Genomic DNA, 22,880 nt, shown 5'->3' on the forward strand with positions numbered 1-22,880 from the left:
ATGGCTGTGTCTGCATGGACACTCCAAGGGATTCCAGCCACATGATTTAATATTCCTACTGAAATTGGGCCCTGCCTTATTTATCAAAGACACCTGAATGTGCCTTTGTCTGGTCTCTTAAGGAACAACGAGAGGGAAAGAGCGAGGGAAGGGAAGTTGCAAGATGAGCTTTAACAGCCCCCCTGTGCCTAAAATTGTAAACAAGGCAGAAATGCTCGGGCTTGGAGTGAGAAAGAAAGAGGGAAATGGAGAAGGAGAAGGTTCAGGCTGAATGTCATGGAATGTCATGGGGTTTTAGGTGACTCTTCCAAGGAAAGCAAAGAAAAAATTGTCTCAGGGCAAAGGCCCTTTTTGGGTTTTTTTTTCTGTTTCTTTCCTTCAGCTTCACCACTCAATGGAAAAAAAAATCTCATCTGGGGGTATAAAAGAATGGGTTAAATTTTTGAGGCGTGGGATCATCAGAAAATCATCCAGTTTGAACCTCTTCCCACTATCCCAGATTGTTCCAACCTGGCCTTGGGCACTCCCAGGGATCCAGGGGCAGCCACAGCTTCTCTGCCCAACCTGTGCCAGGGCCTCCCCACCCTCCCAGCCAGGAATTCCTTATCCATAGTAAAGAATTCCACTGTATCATTTTCTATGGTAAAGAATTCTACTTTCAGCAAGGAATTCCTTTTTTTTTTCCTCTTTCCTTGACTTCAGTGGGACTCTGTAGGAATGGAGCCATCAGGGGAGCTCAGGATTTAGTTTTAGAGAAGCTGAAAAAAAATGAGGGTAAAAACTGGGCTGAAGTGGGTTGAGACAGAGAGAGGAGGATGGAAAGAAATTAAGCTTTCATACAATTATTTTGCTTTGTTTGTTTGTTTGTTTTAGTCCAGCAGCGCTGTGGACTGTTTAATTTGAGATTAGAACCTTCTAAAAGAGCAGGACTGGGCTGTGTATTTGTGGTCTCTTCTTCCCCACCGAGAGGAACAACCCAAATTTCAGCTCCTAAATGGGTTAAAGAGCTGACAGTTTGGAACAATATCATTATTTTGACGTGGGTGCTCCTCAGCTAAGCTTCTGAAAGCTTTTGATGTCTTCCCTTGAAAATTTTCTGTATTATTTCCAGTGGCAGAACATTCTTGCAGGTCAGAATTGCTTTGGTGGGGATTTAAACTGGTGATTTAAACTGGCCACAAAAAGGATACTTTGCTTTTTTTTCCCCCCAAACTGGTTGGAGAGATTCCTGCCCTCTTCCTCTCTCCCAATTCATCCCTTCTCCACGTGGTTTTCTCCCTTTTTTTTTTTTTGCTTGCACCAGTGGTGGATCTTTGGGGTGAAGAAACAGTGGGGATAAAACAGATTTCTGTGTGTTTTTATTGCTAGGGGAGAAGGTGGTTTAGCTGGAATCTGGAGAATCTCCTCTGATAGGTTCAGTTTGGGGAGGATTTTGGTTGTTTTATTTGTGCCTTGGCATTTTTCTTTTTCCCACACACAGATTTCCTCTCCCAAATAACCACTAGAAACTCAGGATAATCTGAAGTACTTCTAAGAAACTTTGAAGCTCTATAGCTGAAGATGAAAATTGTTTCTAAGATAGTTTGAATTTATCATTCACCATTCTCATTTTCACTGACTTGAGAGTAAACTTGGGTGGTTTTCCTGCCCTTTTGTGTCCTGGATTTGAGATCTGTCCCTTCCAGCCTGGCAATGGAGTGTTTGTCACCTGTGGGAATCCAGTTGGGCTCCTGAGCTCTGGAAAAGAAAAAAAAAATAGGAAGTTCTTACATTTTTCCTTATTTAATAAAAATTCAAAAGGCAAAAACCTCCTAAGAATTTTTTTCTAATGTGCCCAAACCCCCTGCTTTTCCAGGAGGCAGCACAGTGAACCCTGAGGAAACGGGATTTTATTATTATTTTATTATTTTATTATTTTCCTTTTGTTCACCCAGGAAGGAATGCAGACACAGCTTCAAATAAATCTGCTGTTAAGGAAAAAAAAAAAGTCCATTATTACGTTTTAAGGAGCGCTCAGAAGTTTCTGGGAGTGATTTGGGGCTGATCTGTATGTGCTGCACATGCAGCTGGAAAGGGAGATAAATTCCTTCTGTTAGTAACACAATCATCTCACAAGGTATTTTTGTATTAAATTAGATTTGTGTAACCAGAGTGCTCCTGTGGATGCTCCTGAATCGTCACTAAAGAGCAGCTGATCCAAGTTTGGCCCGAGGAAGAAAGGAAGTTTGGGGGGATTATATTCCCTGCTCCTGATGGCAATCCATCAGAATTTGATATTTGTGCCCAGGCTTGTTTTAAAAGCACTGTAATTACGGCAGGGCTGTAAATCTTATGTTAATGGAGATATAAATATTAAATATGAGCCATACTTTGAGCTTAAACATTCCTTGGAAAATGAGGATGAAGGAAAAGGAGGTAGAGGATAAGTGTGTGTGAATGTGAGCCTGGAGAAGTGGGATGCAGGCATTAAAAACACCTTAATCTTCCCTAAAATCTTTGCCTGGATTTCAGTGTGGTGGTGAACATGCACTGCTATATAAAGAAATATTCCTCCCTTAAATCTTGTGGGATTTGGGAGCACTTATGAATTAATTTGTTTCCAGGAGTTCCATCAGAAGAGAAATCCTTTGTAAAACTGCAGGTGTTAAACTAGAGACCAAAAAAAAAAAAAACCACCCTTCTTGGGCTGGGAAATTAGACACAGTTATTAGTTGGATGTTGAAATTAAAATGCAGAAAAGGCCCCTGAAACCTCTTGGTTATCATTCCAAGATTGCAGGGAAACGCTTTTCCCAGACTTTTTCTGCTTGCTTTCCTTAAAAAACAAATAAGACCTTTGTGATTTGATGGAAATATCCATACAGTTTTGCTTCCAGTGACACCATTCCTTAAACATTAATAAAGTTCAATAAATTCCGGTGACCAGGAGAACAGGGAATGGTGCAGGCCCAGGGCAGCTCCAAAACCAGGCAGAAACTGCTGGAAACCTGCTCTAAAACTGTGCTCAATAATTATCATTCAGCTCAAAGAAAGGAAAAATACTCTTGAATGGCAATTGCCATAAGATCAGCCAATTAATGCAGTTTTTCTGTTGCATTTGATTGCCTTTTCTGCTCTTTGGAGGCAGAAAATAAACCAAGAGATGTATGTGAAGAGATGCATTTTTTTTCCCTTTGGCTGCGTAACCAGGGATTGATACTTCCATAAATTCCCTGCACTTTGGGCTTCAGAATGTTTCTAATGGAATTTTGGAGGAGAAGAACGTTTCCTCAGACAACTGGGGCATTTTCTCTGCTTTAAAAGGAAGACTCTGAAGAGGTGTCAGTGTTTTATCTGCCCCTGGGTTGGATTCAGTGTTGTGATTTTTGCTTTTGAAAGCACCAAAAAAAGAAACCCAAACCCTAATTATTTTATAATAGCAAATGTCAGCCCCAAAATCGACCCAAAATAGAATTTCAGCCCAACTTGCGACACCTTTGCACGTTCTAGATGGGAGTGTTGACAGGGAATTGCCTCCCAGAAATGAAAGCACCAGTTCTGCAGTTCAGCTCCTTGAGTTTTTAGGTGTGTGCTTGGAAAAATTGAACTGCTGGGACACGAGTTCCCCCCGTGCAGATTTGCTCCAGACACCGACTGCCCCGGAGGCACAAAATGCACAGGGTGGGAGCGACTGCCACAAACCAGAGGGGAATATTTTTGGAACCACCTCAACAGCAGAGAAATACAAAATACATACATATATAATATATAATTATAAAGCACAGTTGATGCTCGTTACAAAAATATTCCCCTCTTTTCTTCCTCCAACCCCAAAATAACCATGGGGAGGATTCCCGAGCCTCCCGTTGGTTTCCGCGTTTTTGGCGGAGTTTGGGCTCTCCCCGAGCTGAAAGTTGACAGGGATCCTGTGTTTCCTTTCCAACTGTGTCACCACCACGGCGAGGATTCCAGGAGGTCACCCAGAATCCCTCTGTGATCGTGTTCTGTGTGAGCAGAGTAAGAACTCTGTCGTCTCCGCACGGGAATCGCGGCAGGAAGTGTATTTTTGGCTGCGCTGGATGTTTGGGCGAGCGGCGGAGTTGTGGCTCAAAGCATTTTCTTTCACGTCTAAGAATTTAAAAGAGGTCAACATCATTGTTTTTTTTCTTTCTAAACTTGCTGCTGCATCCCTGAAAGGTGAGGGGCGTGTGAGTGGTCACTCGGTGGTTGTTTTTAATTAGCCTGGATTCAAAGAGGGCCGGGGTGAAATGTGAGTAAATCTCATTACTCCGGCAGCGGTTGCTTGACTACAAAGAAAGTTTATATTTAGTAAACTCACTTCCCTGACCTACTTTGTGGGGATGGGGATGATTTTCTCAGCGTGGCTCCGGGTTTGCTGTTCCCCTGCTCCCTTCCCATGAATGGAGGATCCTTCCTGGCTCTTCTCCTTGGCTGCTCACGCCGAGGCTCTTCCTGTTGGTGGTTAACTCAGTGCATGGAATTCCTTCCCAAAATCTTTACAAATAACGAGTTGTCTAAATCACAGACTCACTGTAGAATCCCAGGATGGTTTGGGTTGGGAAGGGACATTAAGGATTATCCAGTTCCACCCCCTGCCACGGGCAGGGACACCTTCCACTAGCCCAGCTTGCTCCAACCTGGCCTTGGACATTTCCAGGGATCCAGGGACAGCCACAGCTTCTTTGGGAATTCCATCCTGTTCCCTCCCCACCCTCCCAGCCAGGAATTCCTTCCCAATATCCCATCTCTCCCTGCCCTCTGGCAGTGGGAAGCCATTCCCTGTGTCCTGTCCCTCCATGCCTTGTCCCCAGTCCCTCTCCAGCTCTCCTGGAGCCCCTTTAGGCCCTGCAAGGGGCTCTCAGCTCTCCCTGGAGAAGAGAATATATATATATATAATTTAGACTTTAATATTTATACAGGGGCAAGTGTCTGGTACAGCAGTGCCCCACACCACTGTCTTCAAAAACTGCCCTTCCTCAGCAAACCATTCTATCAGTAAAATCAGTGAGGCTTTCATGGTTTAATTTAAAATACCATCTTTTTTTCTGGTGTTAATTAGGAAACTCGGCTATATTGATGTCAATAAGTGGCAAATACCAGCTAAAAGCAGGATGAAATTCCTGCTCAGGACAGTCTTGGAGGAGCGTCATCTGTCAGGAGATCTCATTAGTTCTTGCTCGCTCATCTCTGACAAAAACAGCCCAGACCTGCTTTATTTATTTCTCACTTAAAACTATTAATTTAAAAGAAATATCGAGGCTGCCTTTTCTGCCTTATTGTGGAACAAAACAAAAAAAAGGGAAAACACGTGTTTGGGTTGTTTTTTTTTCCCCTCATGATTCTTTCCCAGTGGTGGCCTTTGCAGCTGAGCTGAATCATCCTCTGAAACCAGGGAATTCAGCCTTGGCTGGGGGCGGCTCGTGCAGGGATCGTTCCTGGTTTTCCACACCTCAGGTGTGAAAGGGAAACCTGGAAAACAAAGCCCTCAGTGGTGTTTGTCAAACCTCCTGGTCCTTTACATTTGCCACTAAAAAAGAAAACCGAGGAGCTCCTCTCCGAAATTTCTGCTGCTTTCCCCGTGCGTTTTTATCTTGCTCTGAGAGGATCTTGGTGTGACTGAAAGGATTTTTTTCCTCAAAAACAAGAAAAAACACCTCCCAGAGGCAACAACTGACGGAGTTGGTTTAAAGACTTAGCACCCACAAGCACAAAAAATAATGTCTAAAACCAATTTATTGTCTTTCCTTTTTTGAGGGTTCACTTTGAATAATTGTTGTCGTGTGACAACAACAACTCTGATCTTCAGAGTTCTAGAGAATATATAGAAAGTTTTGTGTCTCAGAAGGTGCTGAGTGGTATCTAAAGAAATGTTTTGTCCCCAGTCCAGGAAGGAATTTGAAAAATAAGAAAAGGAATCCAAACAGATTCTTCCATTTGAGCGGGGACATATGTTTGGTGGGCTGGCACCAGACTGGGATGCAGAATCCTGTAGAACCAACTCCTCGGGCTGTGGGATATTTAGAGGATCAACATCCAGAATAAGGGGCTGGAGAATATGAGGGGGGGGAAAAAAAGGAAGGAAAAGGAAGAACTGAGCACCTGAGGAGCAGCCCCAGGGAATTGTGGACAGGGTGGGGTGAGGTCAAAGGTGGGACTCGGTGATCTCAGAGGGCTTTTCCAACCTCGCTGAGTCTGTGGTTCCGGGAATTCCAGCCACTCTGGGCAGTGTGTTGGATTCCCTGGGAGCACCCAGGGAGTGGGGAATGCAGGAGCTGGAGGTGGCTGCAGGGATATGATCCTACTGGCATCACCGAGACTCCTCTGGCTGGAGGGTTGGAGTGGAAAGGTCCAGGCTCTTCAGGAAGGACAGGCAGGGGGATGAGGATGGAGCATCATCCTGTGTGTCCAGGAGCAGCTGGAGCACATGGAGCTGCTCCTGGGGAGGGACCAAGAGCTGAGCAGGAGCTCAATCCAGGAAGCCCCTGGAATGTGCTGGTGATAATTTCCTTCCCCAAGGAGAGGGGCTGTGCTGGAATGGCTTTCCACAGCTATCCCAAGATGGGATATTGGGAAGGAATTCCTGGCTGGGAGGGTGGGGAGGCCCTGGCCCAGGTTGCCCAGAGAAGCTGTGGCTGCCCCTGGATCCCTGGAAGTGTCCAAGGCCAGGTTGGAGCAAGCTGGGCCGGTGGAAGGTGTCCCTGCCCATGGCAGGGGCTGGAATGGGATGATCTTTAAGTTCCCCTCCAACCCAAACCATTCTGGGATTCCATGTAATTGTGTCTTTTTTTGCATCCGTGTTAAATGACATCCAGGAATCTCTGAATAAGATGATGTGTTTTTAAACAACAGACATTTTAATTTCCTTGGTAAATTCCCATGAACTGAAGATGAGATCACAGTGACTCCTCCTGGTTGTTGGGATGATGGGCAGGAAATCATATGAAGCACAACTAACGTAACACTGGGGGGCCATTCATCAAAATGAACAGGTCCCATAAAATTCCTAAGATCCCCTTGGAACATGTGGTGGTTTAACACAGAAGGAACTTCTTCCCAAAGCCCTTTGAGAAGGCTTAGAGGTTTTGAGAACAAAATTAATGATACCCTTACAATTATTGCAGTTGTCGTGTGTGAGAGAGAGCAGTGATTAAACCCCATCACAAATAACATCTGCAGTGGGAGCAGAGTTGAAATATCTGCATTTTGGTCGTGCAGTTCACAGAGGGAAAGAAAATATCATCTCTCAACACAAAAGGCAACGTGAGAGTGATTTACTTGCGAGGCAAAAAAAAAAGAAAAAAAAGAAAAAAAAGAAAATGAAGATGTTTTCAGTGGCGCTTAAAAAATCTGGGGAGAATTGGGTCTGATTCGACTTGTTAAGAAAATCCAATGTTAGGTTCGAAGGGCAGCTGATAGGAAACCTCAGCACTGAATTACGTGTGCAAAGGTGCTTTTGAGGAAAACTGGTCACAGATTTGGACCACCTTGGAGACTCTGGATGTGCTGAGGAAGAGCTGTTTGAAAAGGCCTCGTGAAATGTTTCGTTCCTTCCCCTGCGATTGCTCCGTGGGCTGTTTTCCCTTTAAAATGACATTTTTTTGACTCCAGTTCTCATTGAACCTTCTGTGCTGAACTTATTAAAGAAACCAGGTGTTGGCTCCTGCTCTGGCTTCTGCCCCAGTTCATTGAGAGATCAAAGGAGGGGCAACCAAAGCCAAGCAGGGCCAGCAGAAGGTGGGGCTGGTCGGCCCTGACGTTCCAAAGGGTCCTTCCCAACCTCAGTGATTCTGTGATTCCAAGGAATCGCGGGGCGGGGCTGCCCAGACCTGTGGCTTTCAAGGCAATCATTTGGAGCTGGTGTTCCCACAGGATTCTTTGGGTTGGGAAAGCCCTCCAGGATGAGGGAGGGACTGCTGCCCACCTTGGCAGGATATCATATGAAGCCCAGAGCACCGAGTGCCACGTCCAGTCGTGTCCTGGACCTTAATTCACCGACTTCTGTCTCGGCTGGGGTTTAGTGATTTCCAGCACCAGCAGAACTTGTTCACCTCCTGTTTCACAGAGACTCCTGGGAATTCCAGCTGTTCCATGAGCCTTCCATTGTTACAAACTCTTTAGTCAGTTCCTCTCCTGCCCCTCAGCCCCGCCTTGAACCTCACCTGAAAATTCCTCATCGCTCCCAGTTCCTCCACAGCAGCTTTTTGGTGCTTTAATTGGCTCATTTTGTATCTGGAATTTTCCCCCCCCTGCCAATCCATCAACTCTCAGCTTGGCAAAGCCCAGGGTACAGTGGACATCCAATTTCTCTTTGGATTTTCATTAGGGAAAGAGAGGGAACATAAGCCTGGCATACCCTGGGTAATTTTATTTCAGAGACTGATTGGACAGTTATTTATCCTACAAGTCTTTTAAATTTTTGGAAGCACTAGGAAGAGCAGAGAGCATCCATTTAGCTGTTCCAGAACTTGCTGCTTTGAGGAAGAAGTTGATCAGAGAGGTGTTTATTCTCCTGTGACAGGAGTTGGGGGGCATGGATTGACTTCAGAAGAGACAAACGTGGACAATTCAGATAAAACTTTATCCTAAACTGAGTTGAAATCACTTTTTGCATTGATGTGGGCAAACTGCTAAAAACTTGGGGGTTCTGCTGTTACAAATATTTAACTTTTATGGCTTTAAATAGTAAATTGAGAAGCAATAAATTGTCCCCAGGGCCTGTGATCCCATCACCTTCCCACCTGTGTCCTGACTGTTGGCAGTGGGGTGTCCCAGGCCTGCAGACAAATACATGAGTACTTGTGAAATGACAGTTTAAATATATATATATATCTTCAGGCTGAATAATTTCATTTTTTATTGTATTTTTTGCTTTATAAAAGCACCATAACTTGCTCTTATGGTGACATTGTCCTAAAGTTTCACTTGGCTTTTCCAAGCTTAAGGAGGTGCTTTAACTTTCTGTAATCTATTAGTGCTCGTAACACACTTCAACCCTAATTTGTAATTTTATTTAAATTTTAACTGGTGGGGTGATTACTGCTGTGGTTATTTGGGTATAATAACAGTGAAATCCCCAAGTTTTGTATATTTATTAAACATACTAGTGCAGAGTAATTATTGAAGGCCTCCAAGAGTTAAATACCTGTGTTATGGCTCTGGTCCTTGTCTGTTTATTTTTAACAGCAGCTCCTAAATCCACGTGTTGCTCGAAATGCACGATTTTCCTTTGTGCCTTTTTAATAAGTAAATAAATAAAATAAGTAAATGAATATTTTAAACCCCAGTCTGGTCACATTAAACCCGGGTTAAGTCCTGCTTTTGGTGTTGCTCTGCAGATCCTTGCTGACGATGGTGGTCGCTGGAGGCATCAATATTGAAGATTATCTCATTTACAGACAAGATCTTTGAAATCCGGTCCCTCCAGGCAGCAAAGGTAAGGGAAATAATCGAGATTATGCCTTTTTCTTGAAGGAATACGTTAGTTTTTGGCCTCAAAAATAACCAGACTTGAACAGCAGCTGAAGGTTGGGAGCCAATGTTTAACCTCTTTTTTAATAAGTTTATTTATTCTGCTAATGTGAAAAATAAGCTGCGTGGAGGGAGCTCAGTTTCTTTTCCTCCTTTTAGTTACCAGAATATGAGTCATTAACTTCTTATTTTTTTTTCTTTTTTGCCTGCATTTAATGGCTTTTCCTTATTCTTCCTTTCTCCCAAGTTCTTTGCCCTGCAGATGAGTTGCAATATCTGTGTGTGTGTGATGCAGACCCTTGTATGTTAAAACCTGGAGAGTGGCTGAGGAAAAAAGCCCAAAAATTGGGTGGAAAAGAAATAAAATAGGGGTCAATCTCCTGAAAATTCCCATAGAATTGGAGAAAACTGGCTTTTAAATTAAAAATTAAGGCGTGAATCTGATGTATCTTGTGCTGTTTGTTATCCACACGTGGACTTCTGATCCAAATAAACGTGGGAGGTTCAGGAGAGCTTTGTTTAATTATCATTTTTTCTCATTTTGAAACTTTCTGTGAACGCTCTGGGCAGTCTGGGAAGAGGTTTTTCCCTTCAGCTGTGGCAGTGGAGCTCATTTCCCCCCTCGTTACCCGCCGTTCGTTTGACGCGTGGCAATATCTGATATTTAGTTTTTGGTGCAGCTCATCCCTCAGCAAACCAATTAAGGCATCAGTTCAGGAGCTAATTGAGCTCCTAATGGGGGTCTTGAATTCGGGAAAAATTCCCATATTTGCTTTTCCCTGCTTTAACAACCAGGCCCAACGTGAGGGTCCAGCTGCAGGTTGGAGCTTCCGGAGGCACCAACTCGAGCCGAGGCTTTTCCGAGCGAAGGGTGTGAGATGCTGTTGGATCCCAGGGTGTGGAAATTCAGGAATAAGCTCCTTAATTCCCAAAGCTGGGCTCTGAATGGCTCTTGGCAGTTGGGTATTTGAAGGATACAACTTGTACTCTTGTGGCCCAAGTGCTGCTCTTTTCACCTGCAACACAAGGCGGTGAAAACCGATTTAAGGAGCAGGTTTGGTCCGTGTTGGGAACTCAGCTGGATCTGCAGGGAAGGGGCTTGTTCTGCTCAGCTTTATCATGTATAGCTTTAGAATATATATATATTATATAGAATCTTTATTTTACTTGTTCTGCAGATCTGACTAATATGTATATATATTTATAATACATATATTATATATATTATATAGAATCTTTATTTTGCTTGTTCTGCATATATTTCTGATATATATCTTTATAATACATATATAATGCATATGTTATATAGAATCTTTATTTTGCTAGTTCTACAGATCTGACAAATATATATGTAACTTTATAATACATTTATTATATATATATAATCTTTATTTTGCTTGTTCTGCAGATCTTTCTAATATATATCTTTATAATACACATATAATACATATATATAATCTTCATTTTGCTAGTTCTGCAGATCTTACTGATATATATAACTTTATAATACATTTATTATATATATATTATCTCTATTTTGCTTGTTCTGTAGATCTTTCTAATATATATCTTTATAATACATATGTAATACATATATATAATACATATATAGAATCTTTATTCTGCTAGTTCTGCAGTTCTTTCCAATATATATATCTTTATAATATGTATATAATACATGTATTTAATATATATATATAACCTTTATTTTGCTTGTCCTGTAGATCTTTCTAATATATATCTTTATAATACATATATAATACATACATAAAGAATCTTTATTTTGCTTGTTCTACAGATCTGACAAATATATATGTATCTTTATAATACATATATAATGCATATGTTATATAGAATCTTTGTTTTGCTAGTTCTGCAGATCTTTCTAATATATATCTTGATAATACATATATAATACATACATTTAATACATATATATATAATCTTTATTTTGCTTGTTCTGCAGATCTTACTGATATATTTAACTTTATAATACATTTATAATATATATAATCTTTATTTTGCTTGTTCTGCAGATCTTTCTAATATATATCTTTATAATAAATATATAATACATATATAGAATCTTTATTTTCTTATCCTGCAGATCTTGCTAATATATATATATCTTTATAATAAATATACACTACATATATTGTATATAATTTTTATTTTACTTGTCCTGCAGATCTTTCTAATATATCTTTATAATAAATATATAATATATATATATACTTTATTTTGCTTGTCCTGCAGATCTTACTGATATATATATATCTTTATAATGCATGTATAATACATATATTATATAGAATCTTTATTTTGCTTCTTCTGCAGATCTTTCTAATAGATATTTTTATAACACATATATAATACATATATTATATATAATCTTTATTTTGCTTCTTCTGCAGATCTTTCTGTTCTATATCTTTATAACACATACATAACACACATATTCTTCATTTTTCAAGCAGTATGACTAGAGGGTTCTTGGAAGTGCTTTGTTAGCCCAGGCAAATTAAGTGTCTCATTTATGTAATGTTTATAAATTAGAGAAAAAAAAATTAGGGCAGTTCTCTCGTCATTTCATTTTCTCTTTGTTTTGGGGAGTTTTTTCCACCTCCAGAAGGGAGATTTTTACATTTAAAAGACAAACACCTCCGAGCTGAGAGAGGTTATTTCTCCTTCTGCCACACTGAGGGCTTTGGGTTTGTTTTGTTGTTACAGCTCCCTTCAAGGACAGACCTTTCCATATGTTTTTATTTGTTCTAAAATGGGAATCTACCACATTTGGGGAAGGAAAACCAAATGCTTTTGGGGAATAATCATAAAAAAAATCATTTTTTACACGTGAAAAAAAAAAACAAATGGGGCAGGGAAAGTATTTCTCTCTGTGAGGTTTGTGTTTTACTGGTTATTTCCTCAAAGTTTTAATATGTAAGTGTGGATGAACCTCAGGGAATCCAAGAAAGCATTTAGTTCACGTTCTGGCCGTCTCAGCTTGGGTTTTTTCCTCTTTTTTACCACCACTAAAACACTCCCAGCTGGGCAGTGTGGTACTTCCAAACCTGGCTGACCTTGAGTCACCCACGTGGCCCTTGTACCTCACCTTTAATTAGAGGATGACATCCTGTTTTCCTCCTTGCATTAAATAAGTGGCATTTCATCTGTGATCTCCTGTTCAGTTTGTGGTTCCAGGTCTTCTGGGCTGCAAAATATCTGGACCTTGCTCTGCAGATGGAATTAAGAATTTGCCTTTTTGCTTTGTTGGACCTTTTAGCAACGGGTTTTATGGAATCACAGAATGGTTTGGGTTGGAAAGGACCTTAAGGATCATCTGATTCCATCTCAGGGGCAGGGACACCATCCGCTATTCCAGGTTGCTCCAAGCCCCGTCCAGCCTGGCCTTGGACACTTCCAGGGATCCAGGGGCAGCCCCAGCTTCTCTGCCCAACCTGGGCCAGGGCCTCCCCACCCTCCCAGGGAGGAATTTTTCCTCATATCCAATCTAAATCTACTCTCTGGCAGTGGGAAGCCATTCCCTGTGTCCTGTCACTCCACACCCCTGTTTGCTCCATGACTTTCTGAAGTCCCCGTTGTTTTGGAGGAACACTTCCAGTTCTGGGAGCTTTCCTTGCCAGCTCCTTGGCTGGGCTGCTGAGCTTTGTGTCCTTCCTACAGCAGAGCCAGAACTGGGGTACTCACCCCTTGGAGATTCCTTCCAGCCAGGGAAAGAGAGCAGTGATCCTACAGGAATCACAAGGATTGTTGGCTTAGGCATCTTTTTTTTTGAAGGCCTGGTTTCATTCCTGATCCTCCTTCAACCATTCTTCCTTAATTCCTTGTTCCTTCAGTGTCATGGAATCATAGAATCATGGAATCATGGAATCAGCTGGGTTGGAAAGGACCTCTGGGCAACCTGTGCCAGGGCCTCCCCACTCTCACAGCCAGGAATTCCTTCCCAATATCTATCCCTGCCCTCTGGCAGTGGGAAGCCATTCCCTGGGTCCTGTCCCTCCACCCCTTGTCCCCAGTCCCACTCCAGCTCCCCTGGAGCCCCTTTAGGCCCTGCAAGGGGCTCTCAGCTCTCCCTGGAGCCTTCTCTTCTCCAGGGGAACCCCCCCAGCTCTCCCAGCCTGGCTCCAGAGCAGAGGGGCTCCAGCCCTTGGAGCATCTCCATGGCCTCCTCTGGCCTCATTCCAACATGTCCATATCCTCGTGTTGGGGACAAATCCAGCATTACCAGAGAAAACTGATTATTCCGACGCATAATCTCAGAAATTCCCACATAGCATAATTCCAGGATGTGGGATGTGTCTCTGCTCAAAGTTGGACCCCTCACTGTCCAAACTCCAGAATTTATAGGGCTGTTTAGTTCTCCTGAATCCATAGCCCAGGCCTGGGCTCTGCACACTCTGTGCTCTACGTGGTTTGTCTCACAACTGTGGCATTCCCAAGATTTTGGCTTTAGTTATTCCAAGGCAGACAAGGAGCAGGGCCTGTTCCATCATTTTTCCCCCATTTTTCCATCTCCAGGCTGGATCCACAGACTATTTTTCCTGAATTATCATTAAACCCAAGGAGCCTTTTGTAATGTTTTCCTGAGAAGAGTCAATTTTCTGTCTCTCTCTGTCTCCTTTTCATGTGAAAGGGTTGGGGTTGTGTGAAATCCCAAGGGAATTTCTCTAAAGCAGGAGATAAATGAATTCTACCTTCAGAAATTTAATGAAAGGAAACCTACTTAATTCCAAAGTTTCTTCCACAGAAATTATTTAAAGGATTTGGGGGAGAAAAAAAAGAAATATTCCTATAAAGATTCTCACATCTTCCCATAAGATATATCCTATAAGACATTCCTATTATCCCTATAAGATATTCCTTGCTCTTCAATATCACTATTTTTAGGTGCATTTCCGTGCCAAATTTTGGGATTATGTATTAAATATCCTAGATTTGATAGGTCTGAGCAGAAAACCTTGTGCCACTCTGCCAAGTTTTTGCACAGAGCAAGAAGTTTGTTTTCCATAGGCCTCGTTTCTCTTCCTTCTGAAACTCTTAATTCCTGTCCTGTCAAAGGAATTAGAGAAGGAAACCTGGCCACAGGTGCCCCTTCAATAAAAGGCACCAGAGGAAAACCAGTATCATATTTATATTAGGTATTATAATGTATATTTTAACCTCCCCCAGATGATCCAGCAGCATTTTTTGCTTATGCTCCCAATCCTTGCTTGGAAGTTTGATCCATTTCCCAATGTGAACATTTCTGTTGCTTCAGGTACATATCTCTTTTTTTTTTTTTCCCCCTTTTAATTTTCTTTTTATCTCCAGCCCAATTTAAGCACTTGAGTGGCAGCCAGTGACATTTGCAGGGGACAGATTCTGCAGGGAAACGAGCAGGTGACAGGGGAATAATGGCACTCTGGAACAGTCTGACACGTGGGTGTTCCGACTGGAGGATCCTCTTTGTGCTCCAGGAAGTTCTCATGGAGCAGCTTTGGGTTTATATTGTATTCTCAGAGCACGGAATTAAATCTATACCCATCACACGTGTGGTTCTTTACACCATTTCAAACACCAGCCTAACTCATCATTCCATTTCAAGTGTCAAAAAAAAAGCTCAGGGAACCGTCTCTGGCTGTTCTGTCAAAAATTATGTGCATATTAAACACCTTTAATATTTATTACGTTGATTGTGATCCTTGGAAAACAATTATTGGGAGCTGGTGATGGGAGAGAAAAGCACTTTGTTCCTACAGAGGGACACTTAAAGCACATTGCAAAGTCATTCTTGTTATAAAACTGCAGAACTCGTGTCTTCCACTGACAGAGCCCTGATTTGGGTGATGCAGCTTAAAAAAAAAAAAAGCCATATTGCCACTTTTGAGATAATTTTGCCTCCTGCCATGGATGATATGAAGGCTGTGGCACCCTGGTACCTTACCTGTAAAAAAACAACTGTTTTTTCAGTGTGTTCTGAAGGATTGAGAAGATTTAACACCGAGCCAGGCACGAGGGTGTAGAATTTGGGGGTTGCTCCCAGGGGTGTTCCCATAACTCAGTTGGTTTTGTGTCTCTTAGTCCCTAAAATGCTCCTTTCCGACCCATTTTCGGTGGGAATTATTGTTACAAAGGCATAAGAAATTACTTCTCTGATTTTTCCTGAGTTGGAACACATTTCAAGCCTTCAAAAGCAGAGTCCAGGGAGAGGAGGAGGCCCTGCTGGGACACAGATGTTTTGGGATGCCCTGGGATCGTCACGGCCATCCCGTCTAAACACCTGGAATTGCAGCTTCTCTGGGAATAGTTTTGATTTGGGGCTGAAATCCTTTTGCAAAGAGGGAAGTGCAGCTGATGAGGGAGAAAATGCTCCCAGAGCAGGGACACTGGTTTGTAAAAGCCTGTCTTGGAGTGAAGGTGGGCATGGATTGGGGGGTTGTGTCTGACATCTCGAGAGCTGCTCCACAGATTTGGATTTCCTGCCCATGGCAGAGCCTTTTTTTTTTCCCAGGCATCTAAGGGAGAGGAAGGAAAGGCTCCAGGGTGATCTTATTGTGGCCTTCCAGGGCCTGAAGGGGCTCCAGGAGAGCTGGAGAGAGGGACTGGGGACAAGGGATGGAGGGACAGGACACAGGGAATGGCTTCCCACTGCCAGAGGGCAGGGTTAGCTGGGATAGTGGGAAGGAATTCCTGGCTGTGAGGGTGGGAGGGGACTGGAACGGATTTCCCAGAGAAGCTGTGGCTGCCCCTGGATCCCTGGGGGTGTCCAAGGCCAGGCTGGAGCAACCTGGGCTAGTGGAAGGTGTCCCTGCCCGTGGCAGGGGGTGGGACAGGATGAGCTTTAAGGTCTTTTCCAACCCAAACCATCCTGGGATTCCATGAAGATCTCCCTGAGTGTTTTGTGTCTCCCTGCATCACTCATCCCTTTCCACAGCCCCTGGATCAGAGCTCTCCTACTCAGTAGCTCCCTACTCTTGTTCCAAAGCCTGGCAGTGACTGAGATCTCCCCGTTTCACCCAGAAAACAATTTCCAGATTTAATTACCTGTAATAGTAACAAACTGCATTTTATATAAAGTTAATACTCCTCTACCTTTCATCTTGGAGCTCTTTTCCAACTTTAACCATTTTATGATCTGCAAGGACTTGAATATTTTCCTTTTGTTTATCCATATTAAATCCTTCATAACTGCATTTTTGCTTGTTATTACAGTGCAATTCTCTTTCTTCCCCTCCTGTTGCTGCACAGGTGCTTTACCATTTTCTTGCACTACCTGCAAAAATGAAAAATGATGCCAGTTGGGAAAAGTTTGTGGAAGGCATTTGTGTGGAAATAACCTCCCAGAGAGGTCCTGTCCAGCATAAAATTGATGTATAATGTGCTAAGTTTGTGGCTGTACCAGGGATGGGCCTCAGTGCTTCGTCCCTAAATTACTGAGGGAAGCAGTGCTGGGTGTTAAATAGAGATTTTTTGGAGGCTGAAACATTTATTCAAGCTTGTGCTGTCCCAAATAAATGGTTAAACACAGAATTCTGAGGCAGGGAAAAGTGGGATTGGTGTGTGCACTCCAGGCAGGATCCCTCGGTGTCCTTTCCCAAATCTGGAGGAACAGCCCAATCCACGAGGGATTTTGGGGTTCAGGTCAGGGGGATTACATTTGGGACTGGAAGGAAAGAAGGGTCTGACTTCCTCCTCCACCATCAATCCCTAAATCCAGAAGTAAGGATATAAGAAACTGAGTTTAGCCCCTCAGCTTGGGAAGGGAACTGGCTGGAAGTGGGATGAAGGGAAGGAGGCAAGGAAAGGTTGCAAGGACTGCTCTGTACTCCTACTCCTCTCTTCTTTATGTGTTGGAATAGCTCCTTAAATTTTTGCTTGGATTCAAATTCATGTAGTATGTACTATAATGGGATGTATCCACGGAAAAAGGGGGAGAAAAAAGCCCAAACTGCATCCTAAAAAAAACCCTCCTGGACTTGACACAACAGTTTGTTTGGGTGGAAGTTTGTGAAACACGAAGGTGGGGCTGAGCCCTGTTTTAGCAACGAACTAAATGTGATTTGGTGATGATAAAAGGTGATTTTAAAGCAGGCAGGTTGAGGGTGCAGCCCTGTGCAGCTGCACTTGCTGAATCCCCACATCCTGGCTCCATGGGAATGGATGGAAAAAGCTTTTCAGTTCCACTCCCAAAGCAGGGAATCGCCGGAGTGATTGAAGTGTGTTCCATCCCTGCATTCCTGGACAGGCACCTCATTCCAGACACCTGACCTTTCTGCTGCTCCTGACACATCTAGGTAATTTTGCAGCGTGTTTTGCAATATGAGCTCCGGGCTGGAGATTCCATATCACTTAAAATTCCTTCGGATCTGCCCTTGAACTGATCAAGGATTTTGTCCCATCTAAAACCTGCTCATTATAGACACAAAGAACACTGTGAGAATTCTGAAACCATCCCTGTTGTTCATTCCCTTGATTCTTTTGCTCTGGTAAAAGGTAAAAAAATACAGATTTTGGAGTATTGAAGATGTTTCTAACAAGGTTTTCGTGGTGAGGTGTCCTTGAGAAAATAAACAGGGGTTATTTTGTAATAGATTCTTCCCCTCACGTCTGAAAATTAAGTTGCACAAATGGCTAAATTTAGGGTTTGGCCAACAAATGTAAGTGATGTGACAACCTGTGACACATCTGGATTTGTCCAAACCCGTGTTGAGCTTGTCCTTGTCCACAGCAGCTCAAGGCCTGACAGTGGAACAGAACACAGAACTATTTCTGGGAGCTCCAAGAACACTGAGTGAAGGCTTTCAAGCCTGAGAAGCAAAACAGCACAATAAACCCACAAACCTAATCTGTGCTTCTAAAGAAAATGGGCTAAAATAGCTCCAAACTCCGCTGCACCTTCAAGGCACTCTCTGAACATCAGAAGAACTTGGATTTTATCTCGTTTGCACTCCATGCCATGGGCTGGGTGTGGTTTCAGATGCAAATGTTGGTGATCTCCAGCCCCCCCTGACATTCCCTCCCTCTGTAATAAGGCATGGGAGGGCTCACTGGCTGCCTAATTAGGGGGATTTAATTTTGGAACAGCTTCCAATGGATTTCCCATCCGGTACCTCGGGATGGATTTGGACAGGAGTACGGGATTCAAGGCCTCTGGACAGTCCTTTGCAGGAATCAAACTGTCTCCTCAGCTGTTGTTGTTTCGGTGGTTCCCAAGTCCAGCAATGGCTTTGGAAGGTTTGGGAAGCAGGAGGAGATCTTTCCTGCGTGTCCCTTAATTGGCTCTGCTAATTACTGCGAGCTGTGTTGGTGCTGGTGGCTCACCAGGAGAAGGTTTGCATCCCGTGGGAGGTCCTGTCTGGATGTGTCACTGCCAGAGTGGACACTGGCATGGTGAGGGCAGTGATTCCCAATGCTCCAAGTCCCAGATGATCACAGAATCATGGAATGGTTTGGGTTGGAAGAGGCCCTAAACCTCGTTCAGTCCTTCTACTAAACCAGGTTGTTCCAACCCGGCCTTGGGCACTTCCAGGGATGGGGCAGCCACAGCTTGTCTGGGAATTCCATCCCAGCCCCTCCCCACCCTCACAGGGAAGGTGCCAAGGCTTCTGCCAGGTGTGATTCCAGGAGATCACCCCGAGGAATCACTTTGGGAAAACTTGTACTCATTGGATGTTGAAAAATAACGATTTTTTCAGTATTCAAAAGCACTTCCAGAAAGGAGCTTGGGAGCTGAAAACTTCACCCCTTACAGGTAGTTCAGCAGCTGGGTATCCATGGGTGATCCCATGGGATGAGGGAGAGTCACCCCTGGGCTCAGGACTCGGAGCAGGACCTGCCCAGCCGTGTAAGATTTGCATAATAAATGTGATGCTAAAGCCAGGTAATTAGTGATGACTAAGTGAGAAGTGATGGACTTAATGGACTTCCAACTCCTCTTCCACAGTTGGAGGGATTGTTTCCTATGCAGGAGGAGATGGAGTGAGAAATGGGATGTATTTTGCCTTAACATCATGTGCTGTCAGTTGTGGTTGCTTCATAATTCCACCCTCCTTTCTCATTTTGTATTCACAAAATTCACTATTTACTATTCACTATTTACCCTTACCATGTTTCTGTTGCCATACAATTAACATTCCAAAAAGCTCTCTTGGAATGCACCTGAACAGCAACATCCCTTTTGTTGGCTTAAAATAATATGAAAAAAATCTGATGCTGTTGCAAATCCCGCTCAGTTAAAGGGAACATGGCACATGGAAATGGTGTGTCCTGGGAAATCAGCACTGGTTTGAAATGTGTACAAGCTGCAAACAGGCTCTGCCAGAACTGCTTGTGCCAGTGCCAGCTAAAAAGAAGAAAAGAAAGGAAAAAAAACCCACCCAAATTGCTGAGTTTCAAAGCTGATAATTGTGCTTGAGAGCCGGGGCTGGAAATCAGGAGAGGCTTTCCCGTGGGCACAACAATTCCTGCCTGTAATGATACAAAATACCTGCAATCCTCCATTCCTCAGTCACTAAAATACAACCTGATGCAACAGCTTTGCATTTGGCTTAACCTGAGGTGATTCCCTGAATGTCAAACAAGGGGAGGATCCAAATCCATGCGAAACGTGACGTCAGGATGTGTGACCTCGACTTCAGAGCAGCACAACGTGTTAAATGATCTTGCTGTGGCTCCAAAATTATCTTGCTAGAGCTCCAAAAACCTTCAGGGATTAAGTGTTTTTTTTTTTCTTAAAGTGTTACTCTTGAACAGTGGGAAATTAAAAGGGATTCAAATAAGCTTTTATTCCTTTCTCTTGGTTTTGGGACATGGCTGTAACAATTCTTGGTCCTGTGAGGAATGGGAGGGTACAGTAATATTTCTGTGCAGGTGAATCCATATTTTCTCTATTTAGTGTTTGAAAAAACACTTGTTTTAAACTGATCTTTTTTTATCTGCTGCCTAAAATCCTTTTAGGTAACTTTTTTTACCCTCCTGTGTTCACCATCACGTGCTGAGTTGGGCTGACCCCCAGCAGTTCCAGCCCAATTATTTGGCTGTCTCCATTTGTTAACATTTTCCTGGGTGTTTTGGGATAAATTCTACCTGGAGTAAATTTACACTGCTTTGTAGCAAGGCCCCAGGATGCAAAATGAGGAGATTCTAAATTTTGAGGAGATTCTAAATGTTGGTACTTCAGCAGAGGACATGTTGAAAGTTCAAAAAAGAAATAATTCAGGAGACTGAATGTGGTTTGTGTTGACTCTTTGGAACCCTCCTCAGGAATTACTAATCCTGCCATTCCACTTAGGAACAATTAACTACTCTTTGCATGAACTTTTAGAGCATCACCACTTAGGCAGGAATGTTCCTATCCTGTATCATGGCTTGATCAGGCATTTTTAATATTTATTTATTTATTTATTTATTTATATTTATTTTTATATATTTATATATTTTATATTTATATATATTATAGATATATTATTAGATATATTATATATTGGTTTGTATATATTATATATATATTATTATATATTTTATATGTGCCAGCACGTTTGGAGGCACATTTTAGTAGGGTTTGTGTTGGGTTTTTTGGAAGAAGCACATTGGGCTTTCTTCCTGTATCTTATTTTGTGTCTAAAGTGAGTCAATTTTCTCAAGCATCACATTTTGAGGAGTCACATGTCAGTTCAAGAACATAACCCTCCAAAAGGTTGTCCTGCTGGAGCTGAGGGACAACCTGGACAGTGGGACTTGCAGCTGCCAAAGCAGAATGTCAAGGGTGTATATTGTATAAAGTCTATTTTATGAGGCTACTAAAAACTTGGGAGTGGGAAACTCAGCTGTTTAAAATCTCATCACTTTTATAAGGAATTCCATTCAGCCTTGAACTTTTGGAAGGTGGTGGGACCATTCAAGTTCCTTTAAATTCAACATCTCCCTGCTTGGTTTGGGTCAGTCTTTAGCAGTTGGAGCCCCAAAATATTGATTAGTAGCTCCCAGGGGATCCCAATAATTTCTCTCTCCCATACTTCAGTAGGAATTTGCAGGTTTTCTCCTTGTGCTCTCTTTGGGAAGTGAATTTTGTCACCTGGAAGCTCCCAGTAACTCCTTCCTGCCAGGCCTTTGAATTAGGGAAGTTTGTGAGTACAAAAGAGGAAACAAAAGCTTCAGGGGTCAGAAACTTTTATCTTTTCTTGTGCCTAAATCCAGAAAGGGTAAAAAAACAGGCTAAGAATGAAGGAACTGGGACATTTAAACTGTGGTTTCTGTGAAGAAGGAGAAAATTCAGTCATTAAATTAGACCAGTTGACATTTTGCAATTCCCTGTTCTTAAAACCACACAAAATTCTAGGGCTGTGATGTTAATACACTTAGATTTTAATTATGAAATAAATATAATTATGTCATTATTAAATTAAGATCACTTGCAGAGCAATTAAAAGTGTTTAACTTCTGGTATATTAGGAGTTTCTTTGGCTTGAAAGGGTGGGGTTTTTTTGGTTACAGAGCAAATTTTATGTAAAATCATGTAACAAAAAAGCAAATTTAGGTTTAAAATTTGCCCAGTTGTGTGGTGAGTGTGACTAAAAGTCTTGCTCTCAGATCCTTTCCCTCTGCTGATGTGAAAATCCTTCAACTTCTATTTTCTTTAACTCTGAAAATCTGGGGTTTGCCTGTTTTTATTATTGATTCACTCTCAAACAGCCTGACACCTTTAAATCCTTGTTTTCACTGTCACCTCTTCTTCCTGTCTGATTGTAGAGAAGATGTGGGATACAAAAATCACATCCACGTTCCACTTGGTGGAAGTGTTAAGGAGGGATTGTGTTTTCCTGGAGTTTTGGGTTTGTCCCCTTCCCCCTGGATCTCTTTGGTTATCTCAATAAACCAAACCCCCAGTAAGTTTATGATGCTTTCCAGGCCCGAACTACCAGCTCAGGTTTTGTCTGGTTTTAGTTTTTTTAACTGAAAAAGTCTTGTATAACTATAAATACTTTCACACCTGGGCTGAGGGACTACACTGGGACAGGTTTGCCCCTCGTGAGACCCCACAGGGAGATCCTGAAGAAATTCAGAGTCATATCCAAGGGATGAGGAGCAGGAGAGTGAGCTCAGGGAGTGTCAGGGGAGATGTGGGTGAGGAAGAGTCCCAGGACTGTGCTAAGTGCAGGTTCCCTGCTTGAGGAATTAGGTCCAAGAGGAAAAGAGGTGGGGAGGAGAGGAAAAGATGGAGGAGCAGGAGTTGTTGGGGAGAGAGTCCAGGAGCCAGATTCCCAACATCACTCAGAGCAGGGGAAGAGGAGCCAGGCAAGAGGATATGTGCTTTACCCAAATGCCAGGGACAGTCTGGAGGAATTGCATCTTGAAATTAGGATTTCAGGGGGAAAAAAATAATCATCTCTGCCCAATTGTGCAGCAAAATGAATT

At 42.7% G+C, this 22,880-nt stretch overlaps 1 protein-coding gene across 3 annotated transcripts in view; it reads left to right on the plus strand.

Moving 5' to 3' along the window:
* MBD5 (methyl-CpG binding domain protein 5) overlaps window positions 1-22,880 on the plus strand; it is a 106,837-nt gene that overhangs the window by 31,559 nt on the left and 52,398 nt on the right. For all 3 annotated transcript variants that reach the window (XM_064661661.1, XM_064661660.1, XM_064661659.1), the window contains exon 2: window positions 9,335-9,432. The gene's annotated coding sequence lies outside the window, so the exon portion shown is untranslated. The remainder of the gene's footprint in view (window positions 1-9,334; window positions 9,433-22,880) is intronic.

Source organism: Pseudopipra pipra, chromosome 7, assembly GCF_036250125.1.
Source record: "Pseudopipra pipra isolate bDixPip1 chromosome 7, bDixPip1.hap1, whole genome shotgun sequence".
NCBI classification, from domain to species: domain Eukaryota; kingdom Metazoa; phylum Chordata; class Aves; order Passeriformes; family Pipridae; genus Pseudopipra; species Pseudopipra pipra.